General features: G+C 39.6%; 1 protein-coding gene across 1 annotated transcript in view; it reads left to right on the top strand.

The window, feature by feature from the left end:
- Positions 1-9763: 9763 nt before the first annotated feature.
- The window catches only part of LOC129835190 (adhesion G protein-coupled receptor L3-like), a 147552-nt gene continuing 144441 nt past the window's right edge, over positions 9764-12874 (top strand). The window contains exon 1 of the mRNA XM_055900625.1: positions 9764-10366. The gene's annotated coding sequence lies outside the window, so the exon portion shown is untranslated. The remainder of the gene's footprint in view (positions 10367-12874) is intronic.

Genomic DNA, 12874 nt, shown 5'->3' with positions numbered 1-12874 from the left:
GCACCTTGTGCTGTGGACAATAAAATCCCAATCTAAAATGTGCAGTTTTGTCACACAACACAATGCCACAGATGTCTCAAGTTTTGAGGGAGCGTGCAATTGGCATGCTAACTGCAGGAATGTCCACCAGAGCTGTTGCCAGAGAATGTTATGTTCATTTCTCTACCATAAGTAGATGTCGTTTTAGAGAATTTGGCAGTTTGTCCAACTGGCATCACAACCGCAAACCATGTGTATGGGGTTGTGTGGGCAAGCAGTTTGCTGACATCAATGTTGTGAACAGAGTGCCCCATGGTAGCGGTGATGTTATTGTATGGGCGGGCATAAGCTACGGACAACAAACACAATTGCATTTTATCGATGGCAATTTGAATGAACAGAGATACCGTGACAAGATCCTAAGGCCCATTGTCCTGCCGTACATCTGCCGCCATCAACTCATGTTTCAGCATGATAACGCACGGCCCATGTCACAAGGATCTGTACACAATTCCTGGAAAATGCCCCAGTTCTTCTATGGCCTGCATACTCACCAGACATGTCACCCATTGAGCATATTTGGGATGTTCTGGATCGACAAGTATGACAGCATGTTCCAGTTCCTGCTAATATCCAGCAACTTCGCACAGCCATTGAAGAGGAGTGGGACAATATTCCACAGGCCACAATCAGGAGCCTAATCAACTACAGTACTTGCGTAAGAGATGTGTCGCGCTGCATGAGGCAAATGCAGTGCGATGACAGGTTTTCTGATCCACGCCCTTACATTTATTGTAAAGTATATATTCCCTGTCATATGAAATCCATAGATTACGACCTAATTTATTTATTTCGATTTTCTGATTTTCTTATATGAACTGTCACTCAGTAAAATCTTTGAAATTGTTGTATGTTGCGTTTATATTTTTGTTCAGTATAGATACCCACCTTGCGAGTTATTTGCCGATCAGTGCCGCTGTTCCGCAACAAATTAGCGCATACAATTTCCAATGTTATGCGCTATGACGAAACATTACTGTTAAAATAACTGTACTTACTGTTATTAGCTGTATACGTGACAGAGAGCTCTGTAGGGCTATGTTATAATGTGCTTTTTCTTGATGATTTGTAGCTAAGTTTCTATCTTGTTTAGAGAGCTTGTTAAACGTATCTATGTGGGGTACTAAACTGAATTTCAACCTTCACAGTTCAAACTACACTAAAGCTATATCTATAACTTAGATATAGCTCCTGCTCCTGCTCCCCCTCCCTTACTCTTGAAGGCGCCAGGCTCCCCAGCATTATGCACTACTGCCACCATCAGTACGCACACCTGCCTTTCCCTGTCATGCGCATCAGCGTATTATTGGACTCGATCACCTGTTTATTACCTCCCCTATATTTGTCAGTTCCCTATCTCTGTTCCCCGCTGCTGCATTAATTGTCATATGGCCTTATGTTACCCGATGCTGACGCTGTTCCTGTTACGTTCTATGTCCGGTCAAAATTAAATGTTGACTACTCGTACCTGCTTCTCACCTCCAGCATCGGTCCTTACATAAATATTCCTGTCAATCAGGGCTGGGGTCAATTCCAATTCAATTCCAGACAAGTAAGGAAGTATACTGAAATTTCAAATTCAATTTCAATACAAATTCCATTGTTTTTTCAATGTTTTGTTTTATTGAATTTCCACAGCACCCCACAAACAACAGAAACAAAATAAAAAACAGCCACTATACAACACATTCCCCAAGGTGATCATGCCCAGGGTCCCTGCTCATCTGCGTGAACGTGCCTTAAGCATGCTGCAAGGAGGCATGAGGACTGCAGATGTGGCCAGGGCAATAAATTGCAATGTCCGTACTGTGAGACGCCTAAGACAGCGCTACAGGGAGACAGGACGGACAGCTGATCGTCCTCGCAATGGCAGACCACGTGTAACAACACCTGCACAGGATCGGTACATCTGAACATCACACCTGCGGGACAGGTACAGGATGGCAACAACAACTGCCCGAGTTACACCAGGAACGCACAATCCCTCCATCAGTGCTCAGACTGTCTGCAATAGGCTGAGAGAGGCTGGACTGAGGGCTTGTAGGCCTGTTGTACGGCAGGTCCTTACCAGACATCATCGGCAACAACGTCGCCTATGGGCACAAACCCACTGTCGCAGGACGAGACGGGACTGGCAAAAAGTGCTCTTCACTAATGAGTTGCGGTTTTGTCTTACATGGAGTGATGGTCGGATTCGCATATATCGTCGAAGGAATGAGCGTTACACCGAGACCTGTACTCTGGAGCGGGATTGATTTGGAGGTGGAGGGTCCGTCATGTTCTGGGGCGGTGTGTCACAGCATCATCGGACTGAGCTTGTTGTCATTGCAGGCAATCTCAACGCTTTGCGTTACAGGGAAGACATCCTCCTCCCTCATGTGGTACCCTTCCTGCAGGCTCATCCTGACATGACCCTCCAGCATGACAATGCCACCAGCCATACTGCTCATTCTGTGCATGATTTCCTGCAAGACAGGAATGTCAGTGTTCTGCCATGGCCAGAAAAGAGCCTGGATCTCAATCCCATTGAGCACGTCTGGGACCTGTTGGATCGGAGGGTGAGGGCTAGGGCCGTTCCCCACAGAAATGTCCAGGAACTTGCAAGTGCCTTGGTGGAAGAGTGGGGTAGCATCTCACAGCAAGAACTGGCAAATCTGGTGCAGTCCATGAGGAGGAGATGCACTGCAGTACTTAATGCAGCTGGTGGCCACACCAGATACTGACTGTTACTTTAGATTTTGACCCCCCCCCCTTTGTTCAGGGACACATTATTCAATTTCTGTTAGTCACATGTCTGTGGAACTTGTTCAGTTTAAGTCTCAGTTGTTGAATCTTGTTATGTTCATACAAATGTGTACACATGTAAGTTTGCTGAAAATAAACGCAGTTGACAGTGAGAGGACGTTTCTTTTTTTGTTGAGTTCATGTTTATTTGCACTAATTAGACCTAGATGACAAAACGTTCTCTGATATTGATCAACAATGTATACATTCCCCAACATATATAATCATGGAGATGGATGTATATCAATTCCTAGACACAATGAAATGATAGCACATACATTATCCCAAAATGGTGTCAGTTTGTTACAGGACCACAGCATGTGTAATAGGGTTCCTTTGTGCTTTTTGCATCTCCAACAGAGATGTAACATTTCTGGGTGCATTGCATGCATTCTGGCATGAATGTTTGAAGTCCTATGAATGTAATGGCTATATAAATACATACAGTACATCTTGGTAATATATTTGTTTTGTATATCATAATTAGAAATTTGCATTATTTCAATGTTCTCCCAATTCACTTTGAATTCTACAGCACCATGTGTCCAATAGTAGTAAAATAAATTATAGAGAATGTTCTGGTTCAGATAAATACAGTAAAATGTAATCTGCATAAAATTATATCACATGTTGATCTCCACCAATCTCTATGCCCCGGAGTGAACCGTGAGTTCTAATTATTGATGCTAGGGGTTCTGTGGTTGAAGAAAATAAATAACTAGACAAAGGTCATCCCTGTTTTGTCCCTCTTGATAACTTAAATGATTCAGAGATCTGTCCATTTGTTCGTAAAGATGCTTTGGTGCATCTTTGTACAATAGCTTAATCCAGGAACAAAATACCAGACTAAAACCAAACTTTTTAAAACAGCCACCAAATATGCCATTCCACCCTATCGAATGCTTTTTCAGCATCTGTTGATACTGTCACTATGGGAGCATTCAAGTTCTTGGTGTGACGAATTATATTGAGGAAAAACAAAAACGGTAGAGATTATTTGAAGACATCCTGTTCTTTATAAACCCTGTTTGATCTGAGTGAATCAACTTTTGTATTACTGTTTCTATGAGAAAAGCCAATAGTTTAGCAATGATTTTGTAATCCACATTCAAGAGTGATACTGGGCAGAAGGATCCTTATCTTTCTTTTTAAGTAGGGTGATTGTAGCCAAACATAATGACCGGGGAAGTACATTTTTCTCTAGAGCTGCTGTGATCATAATTAACATAGACGTTGGTAATTTGGGACGCTGTCCCGTTTTGTAGATTATTGATGGCCTCCAACAATTCACCTGAGGTTATGTTTATATCCATATTTATTTATTTTGGTTCACTTATAAATTTGTAAAACGGTCTGAAAGGAAATTGTCTGTATCTTCCTTTGAACTTTTGTTTTCGGATTGATACAGTTTGTGATCATTTCTTTTAAGACATAGTTGATTTCAGGAGGATCCATTGTTATGTACCAATTGGGGTTTGAATGCTATGGTTGGTACGCTCCTCTTCCTCTTTCTTAATTTGCCAATCTTTCTTAATTTGCCAATTTTCCCTGAACATTCACCTTTCTCAACATATTGTTGCTTGGATTTCCTGGCAGAAATCTCTGCAGATCAGGTGTTTATTGTGTTATATTCAAGCTTCAACTGTTGAAGGGTGTTAGTGTTTCTATTTAAACTGTGTTTTTCTGGATTTTATCTTGTAGTTTTTCTCCTTCTTTATGGGTTTTATTTTTCTATTGTAAAGAGTATTCGATGCTTTTCAATGAGGACATTTTGGAATTGGGATTTGGTTTACTTTCTGAATTGACTGGAATTAAAAAGGGATTGACACCAGCCCTGCTGTCAATATTACTGACCTGTTTGATGTTCAACAATGTCATATCTCCCTCTGACATTCATTGAGTTGACATTCAGCTTTAAACAAGGACGTGCCATTTCAAGTGATACACCACATTGCAAATTGATTATGAAATTCTGACTCACTGAGAACACAGGCGTAAATTGATCTGTCCGCATGGTGTTATGTTAGCCTTCCAGTGCCAGGGTGGATGTTGCAGTGAGGAGGCAGGCATCATGATGTTCGTGAAGTGTAATGCCTTGAGTGAGGACTTTTATTAGTGGAGAAGCTAATGGCGCCAAACTTACATATACACTATGTAACACATATTTACAACAAAAACAACAAACAGGAAAACATTCTCAGATAAACGGATAAACAATCAAGCCTCAATCACACCTGCTAGAGCATTCAGTATACCAACCTTACCCCCTTTCTCTCTGGCAGAGGAGTGACAGGCTTTCAACAGGATACCTGGGATACCCTCAACATGGACTATTCCATTTTAGACCAATCATCAATTAATAGTCTTCCGTAGGCATGAAAACACTATTCACACATTCAGGTAATACAATCTCAACGACCAAATACTGTATATAGCCTGCATTTCAATAGTAGTGTTTAACTATGCATAGAACATGTAATAGACCGGCAAACCCTACCCTCCCTTTGGGATTTAGTAACATTACATTAGGCCTACCCAAAAACACAGGATAATTGGCATTCCCAAACACTGCTCTGGTTGACACAGCAGAAACAACAAACATTTCACCGAGTCAATCATGAGGATTCAAAGGTAATTTCTAACCATTTCTAAATATAGAAATAGCAAACTCAATACCCAAACCTTTGACAATAGGCATGATATGATAAAGCTAAACCGTTTTGCATGTGAAACCAATGACTGTCTAGTCTGGCTGACTGCAAACTCGAGGTCTTCCTAAACTTCAGAGTCTGAAAAGGCAACTTGATGTTATAGGTTTGAAGCGTTGATAGTAAAGGGGGCAGTGCTTTTTTACTGATTGGTTCCTCTCTGTCTCACTCAAACAGCCCCATGGACAGCCACACACAGCCCCCTTCCAATACAACGGTTGGATTTTCAATCCAAACAAGGAGAGTTCTCAACCCCTCAGGAAAACAATAACGTTTAAGAGAACCAATCAAAGCTTGAGCAAATTTTTCAGCAAATATTGCACCAACAAACGGGCTCCGGTCCAGACCAGTGTGTCACAGCTCTCGGCAACATTGAAAACCTAACACTAACCATGTTTCCATTCAACCATTGTTATGCAAGTAAAGTAGACTGGCTAACTGTTGGATAACAGTATAGTTGTCGGTAGGCCTAAACCTTCCAAATGTCTACAGAACTTTTATATGCTCTACGTGAGACCATCAGAAAGTAAGGCTAAGCAAACTTGATATTTATATAAGGTTCGATTGCTCTTGCTCAAAAGCCTACTATCAAGTAGTGAGAAGGTTACCCAAAGGCACAAAGGCCTAACAATTACAACTAGGTTCACTATCTTGATACTCATGTTGAAAATCGAGAAATCAAACAACCCTTTGTAAATAATGCAAAACAACAGCACATTCACACATTTTAACACAATAAGCAGAGGACAACTAAGCTTTAAGTTGCTTCAGCACTTTAAGCATTCAGCACTATTAAAGTGTCAACATTCCACGATGAAATAAAATCCTCTGCTTGCTTGCAAGCATGAATGAATGGGAATGTCTGCTACTTTATTTGATTTGCTTCATGTCCCCATAAGCTTTAATTTTCCTAAACAGCTTTATATTTGGCATAGTTTCTCAGCGGCATGTTGAGTTTGTGCATTGAGCTTTTATGGTTCCATGTATCACTTTAAGATGTTCAATTATTATGACTACAGTATGTCTCAGGTGCTTAACTGTCTGTGTTGGGTAAACCCCACTGTTGGCAGCTGTATTTGTCAGTAACACACACACACACACACACACACACACACACACACACACACACACACACACACACACACACACACACACACACACACACACACACACACACACACACACACACACACACACACACACACACACACACACACACACACACACACACACACACACATGATTATACATTGTCCAGTAACTCAATGGCCAAGTTTACAAGTAATAAGAAATTGAAATATGCCTCTGTCTATTCAATAATGACTCAATTATGGTATCCTCCACCAATGTATCTCACTATTGTGAATCTAGTCACTGAAGCTCCATAGAATCAGCATATAGCACATACGGCTGCAAGTGTGGCGGAGGCGGACTGAGTTAGTTACATGATGCAGGACGCATGCCTCTCTGTCCCTCTCAATCTCTCCTGCAATTGGCAACCTATTCCCTATTTACTGCACCACTTTTGACCAGTGCCCATAGGTCTCTGTTCAAAAGTAGTGTACTATAGAATACAGGGTGCCATTTGGGACGCAAACGTATGTGCTATGGTGTAACATGCAACCTATACTATTAAACTGTCTTGGTCTAATTTGTGTCTCTGAAATGTGTGATAATGCAAGATCTCAGAATGTGGTTATTTCCATAAATGGTATGATATTCACATAATTGTGCTTGGAATATGTTGTTGTGGAGGCAGTTTTCATGTACTGTTTAATGCAGTCACCATGGCAGCAGTATATTATATACAGTATATAGCCATACAGAACCTAGGTAGCTACCAAGGTTCTCAAGCACTGGTACAGTAATGACATGCAGCTTTGGTCAGCGTACTTCCTGCAGAAATCCATTTGCATCGGGGGTACATTGCAAGCAGTGCTGGCTAGAGATAACACTTCGTCTTTTCAAATGGAAGCCCCGTTGAAAAATGAACCACTGCCTGCCTGCAGTGCACTAGATCAAGGTATCCCAGTATACTTAAAAGGAATGTGCTTCACTATCAAGGTCTACACAACACGATATTCAAACATTTGTATGTGATATAGAGCTCTTTTGGTGATTGATTTTGAAACAATACTTTAAAAAAAGACATATTTACATGTATTTAGTCCTAAACATTCAGTATAACATTTAAGATATGCAGACCTGTCATTTAACATACATTCATTCATTTAATAATTAATACATTACTTCATTAATTCATAATCTCTATCAGTACATTTTCCAGTTTGAAAACATTCTCAATCAAACATCAACTATTTATTAGCCCACAGCTTTATAAGGTGAAAACTAATCATTTTAACTAGGCTTATACCTTATTTATGTTTATTATTATTTGGGGAGGAGGGGTAGATCAGCTTTAATTTTGCAGATCGATTGTAGAGTTACCTCTGCTGCAGAGGATTCGTTCATTAGAGTTACCAGCCTCATATGTTGCAGCCCATCTGGTTAACGCTTAGTGGGACTATCATTTGTTTTTCAACGGGACAATAACCCAACACACCTCCAGGCTGTGTAAAGGCTAGATGGCCAAGAAGGAGAGGGATGGACTGCTGCATCAGAGGACCTGGCCTCCACAATCCCCTGACCTCAACCAAATTGAGATGGTTTGGGATGAGTTGGACCGCAGAGTGAAGGAAAAGCAGCCAACAAGTGCTCAACATATGTGGCAACTCCTTCAAGACTGTTGGAAAAGCATTCCAGGTGAAGCTGGTTGAGAGAATACCAAGAGTGTGCAACGCTGTCATCAAGGCAAAGGGTTGCTACTTTGAAGAATCTCAAACATAAAATATATTTTGATTTGTTTAACACTTTTTTGGTAACTACATGATTCCATATGTGTTACTTCATAGTTTTGATGTCTTCACTGTTATTCTACAAGAAAATAGCAATAATAAAGAAAAACCCTTGAATGAGTAGGTGTCCCCAAACTTTTGACTGGTACTTATATATACATATACATACATACATATTTCTTTTAAAAATATATTTTCCTTTATTATTTTCCATTAACCCTACCACCCCTCCCCTAATTGGTGTAAACTAATGAAAAACAACACTTAGGCTTCTACTTCCAGTTTATACATACTATATACATTTTACGGACACAATCTATTTTACAATAGTTATATTTTGTTTGTTTTTAGACCTGTCCTTCCTCTACCCTCAACCTCTCTCATCTATTTCTGATGTCCATCCAGTTGGATTTCTATTTGCCATATATTTTTAACTGTGCTGTTTCACAAAAGTTCTGAACCTACAGTATATACAGTTTAGAGACACAGTATATTTTACATGAGTTATCTTGTTGCTATTAGTCCCACCTTTTAGCTCCATTCAACCCCTCCCATCTAGCTCTTCTATTTGCCATATTATTTTAAACTGTGCTGTGATGTGTCACAAAAGTTCTGAAACTTTCTATTCTCATACTTTCTACAGATGGTAAATTAAAGATGTTTTTCTGTTGCTAAAAGTATTATTATATTATTGATCGATTGACTATGACTTTTCAAACCACCCAGTAGTGCTATCTGCAGCATTAGCCATTCTTGGACCTGTGACTAAAAACAAGCTACATATGGACAGTACCAAAATAAATCTGTCTTTTTGCCGGAAAATCTGCAGAGCTGGGAAGGTTGTATCCCCCATATATATATATATATATATATATATATATATATATATATATATATATATATATATATATTGGTTGCAATAATTTTGTATAATAATTTCAATGGTAAAATTATACGGTTTGAATCCGGAGTCGTTTTGCGTATCAGTTCACAAACCATGGAATCAGTACATCGAAAATATCTTCCCAACTATTTTTCAATCTATATGGCACAGCTGTTAATTATTTGGTACTTTAATGAAAGTGGTACACTTATATACAGTGTTGCTAGCAGCTGAGAGTTAATTCATTTTCACATGTCCACAGCCTTACCAAGCAATTTTTGAGAGTTATGTTACTCATAAATATTTCGAGTCAGGACTGCAAGCACAGACCTATTTTACTGAAACAAATGTAATATGACTTTCACTTGACAGTCAAACACGCATGATACAGGTAGAGGCGTAGGTAGTTGGTTGCATTTTTATCCCATGTTTACTGCTAGGTGGAGCCCGAGTATATTGTGTGAGCGACAATCCAGATCCGAGTTTTGCGTCTCGCCGTTCTCGCATTCTACCTTGAGTCAAAGACTGCATTTCTCCCAGGCAGTGCTCCGAAATTGGTTTGTCATATGCGCCGAGAGCAAAGCTTTGGAAGCAAAAAAATATATCGAGCTCTTTGCCGTGGAGATTTTCAAACAAGACACATTTATTGGCACAGCCTACTTTTTTTTGCGCTAATGTGTTTTGCCTTTGAGCTTTTACTTTCGGACGTGATGTAGTAGTTACTGCACAAGAGGACGTGATGTAGTAGTTACTGCACAAGAGGACGTGATGTGCGCCACTTCTTTTGAGGGACTGTCATCTGGATACACAAGGAGACCGTTCTTTCTCCAGCAATATCGAAAGTACACGGATCATACAGACATGTCCAGCTCTTCTAGCCTACTATCGGACTTCTGAGAAAATATAAGCGGAGTTATTCGAAATTATTATTTGGAATCGCCCATCTTTTCCCTCGACCCTCTGAGGAGACTGATCTGTGCGCAAGGACGATATCAATTGTGTAAAGAAAATAAGTGTGAACAATTTTATCACTTACACTTTCAATGGGAGGACTATTTGAAGGGTATAATCGTTTCACCACTGTCTTCTAAAACACGGTAAGAATATTATGCTAATTCGTAGACTATACGATTTTGCCTGCATCTTCATCTATATTTTGGTTCGCAAATGCACTTCAATTAGCCTACCTGCAGTTTCTCGTATATACAATATTTGCCTGTGTTGGATGTAATGTGTAGGCTAATGAGTTATACGCTGTTATATTTAAGACTTCATTTTTAAATAAACTTGGCGACGGTGTGTCACGGTTGGTATTCATTGGTTACGCAGGTTGCAATTAATTGCCTTGTCAAGATATCAATAGTTTCTGGTGTCAGTTGCGGTGATTAAAGAGCGTCACTTAATGAGCGCGTCCTTTCTGTTTTATCCAAATTAGGGAATCAATGTGCACATTTCAAATAGTTTGTGGTATGGTTTATTATAAAGGGAATGGTTGACACTATGCACCGGCAACGTGCGTTTGTCCGTTTCTGTATTCACAACCCAGCTTTCAGAAGATGTTAAAATAATGCGTTACTTAGTCCAATATGTTGTTGATGAATGAAGTTTGTGTGGGGTACCCTTAAACAGTTCACAGTCCGTTTTACAATGCGTGCTTGAAACAGTGGTTGTATACAATAGGATGCTCAAGGGAAAACTGTGTATAGGGTCACGGATGAACGGCAATATCTGGAATAGAATGAAAATGTATGTTTTTCCACATGTATAATGTTGTCAATTTTGAGTGCCACCATGCAAGTTATGGGAAAACTGACGCACTAACAGACCTGAGGGCACCATCTGCATCGCACGAGAAATGAAATATAGGCTAGCATGAGGCACCAGAATTGGTTAGTTGAATGTTTCAATCTCATTCCTTTGCACACAAGACTGCCATATCTGCGACACCCCAGTAGTCCACTGACGTAGGCCATACGCGTTCACACTTATTTACTCATTTAATGTTTTGCTATCTATATACAGTTTTTTTCATAAAGTTTTCACACCCCTTGACTTATTCCACATTTTGTGGTTTTACAAAGTTGGATTAAAAATGATTTAATTGTCATTTATTTTTGTCAACGATTCTACACCAAATACTCTAATATCAAAGTCTAAGAAAAAAATCTAACCTTTGTAAAAACAATCATGAATAATACAACACTATCTTGATTAGATAAGTATTCAACCCCCGGAATCAATACATGTTAGAATCACCTTTGGCAGCAATTACAGCTGCATGTCTTTGTGGGTGAGTCTTGAAGAGCTTTCCACATCTGACTTGTGTAACATTTGCCCATTTATTATTTTACAAATTCTTCAAGCTCTGTCAAGTTGATTGTTTATCATTACCATGCTTGACAACCATTTTCAGGTCTTGCCATTAGATTCTCAAGCAGATTTAAGTCAAAACTGTAACTCGGCTACGCAGGAACATTCACTGTGTTATTGGTAAGCAACTCTAGTGTAGATTTTGCGTTGTGTTTTAGGTTGTCTTGAATTCACCTTTCAGCATCTCCCAGTGTCTGGTGGAAGGCAGACAGAACTAGGTTTTCCTTTAGATTTTTGCCTTTGCTTAGCTCCATTCTGTTTACTTTTTATCCTGAAAAACTCCCCAGTCCTTAACAAATATAAGCATACACATAACATGATGCCACCACCACTATGCTTGAAAATATGGAGAGTGGTACTAAGTAATATGTTTGGGGCAAATCCAATACAACACTTTGTATTCAGGACAAAAAGTGAATTGCTTTGCCACATTTTTTGCAGTATTACTTTAGTGCCTTGTTGCAAACAGGATGAGTGTTTTGCAATATTCTGATTTGCTACAGGCTTCATTCTTTTTACTCTGTCATTTAGGTTAGTATTCTGAAGTAATTATAATGTTCCATCCACCCATCAGTTTTCTCCCATCACAGCCATTAAACTCTAACTGTTTTGAAGTCACGATTGACCTCATGGTGGAATCCCTGAGTGACCTGTATCTTTGTAGTGACTAGGTGTATTGATACATTAATTTATCGAACAAATTATTTTTCCGAACTTTTCATCTTCTCTTCTGTCACATTTCAATATAAATTTGCTATTTTGTCCTCAATGCCATTTTAGATATGAAAGGGAACGGACTAACATAAGTGACTGGCTATTCTGTGTGTGTGACATAACACATTCCAATCAGGATCAGAGTCTGCAACATTCATTTATTTGTGAAAGTTTTGAATCCTTCTTGTCAGTTCCTCACCAAGGTTTAGTAGGCCTACTAGCTAACACTTGTTTGTCTCTGACTTTCCATCTCATCATCTGTGAAGTGCTCTCGAGGTGGTGACACGTGATTACAGCATCATCTTCAATGTGGTGGGTGTACGGTAAACATGCCCATAACAAAATTAAACGAGCCATCTACCTCAGACGGTGAAGACCTTGACATCCTCCCCCTAGAGGAAAAACGAGAGGACAGTTCATGCTTTGCTTTTTGTCTAATTGGATGTCAACCTGTAGTTTACTTTCAGTGTACCTTGTCTTTGCACATCCAATGCCACGTCGTTCTTCATAATATTTGCTCC

The sequence above is a fragment of the Salvelinus fontinalis genome, chromosome 36, assembly GCF_029448725.1.
Source record: "Salvelinus fontinalis isolate EN_2023a chromosome 36, ASM2944872v1, whole genome shotgun sequence".
NCBI classification, from domain to species: domain Eukaryota; kingdom Metazoa; phylum Chordata; class Actinopteri; order Salmoniformes; family Salmonidae; genus Salvelinus; species Salvelinus fontinalis.
The sequence above is the reverse complement of the archived record's forward strand: the minus strand, read 5'-3'. Positions and strand labels throughout refer to the sequence as shown.